We start from the raw sequence: 357 nt of genomic DNA on the forward strand, positions 1-357 counted from the left end.
GGGGTTTCACCAGGTTAGCCAGGATGGTCTCGATCTCCTGACCTCGTGATCCACCCCTCTTGGCCTCCCAAAGTGCTGGGATTACAGGCCTGAGCCACCGCGCCCGGCCAGAAAATACTCTTTTAGTTATTTATGGATTTCCTGGAAAGCCCAGATGTTTGAGCTGCAGACTGCATGTGAGCTCCAATCCTTCCATCAGCCTCCAGGTCCACACCACGTTCCCATTCAGAAGTTTCTCACAACCAAACAAAAAACAAAACTCTCGATAAGTAGGTCCTATTTAAATAGACGCTTAGAGAGAAATGGATAAATCTACCATAAATCTACAATTAGGGAAAGATTTCAGCACCCTCAATT

Source organism: Colobus angolensis, unplaced genomic scaffold (assembly GCF_000951035.1).
Source record: "Colobus angolensis palliatus isolate OR3802 unplaced genomic scaffold, Cang.pa_1.0 Scaffold44, whole genome shotgun sequence".
Lineage (NCBI taxonomy): Eukaryota > Metazoa > Chordata > Mammalia > Primates > Cercopithecidae > Colobus > Colobus angolensis.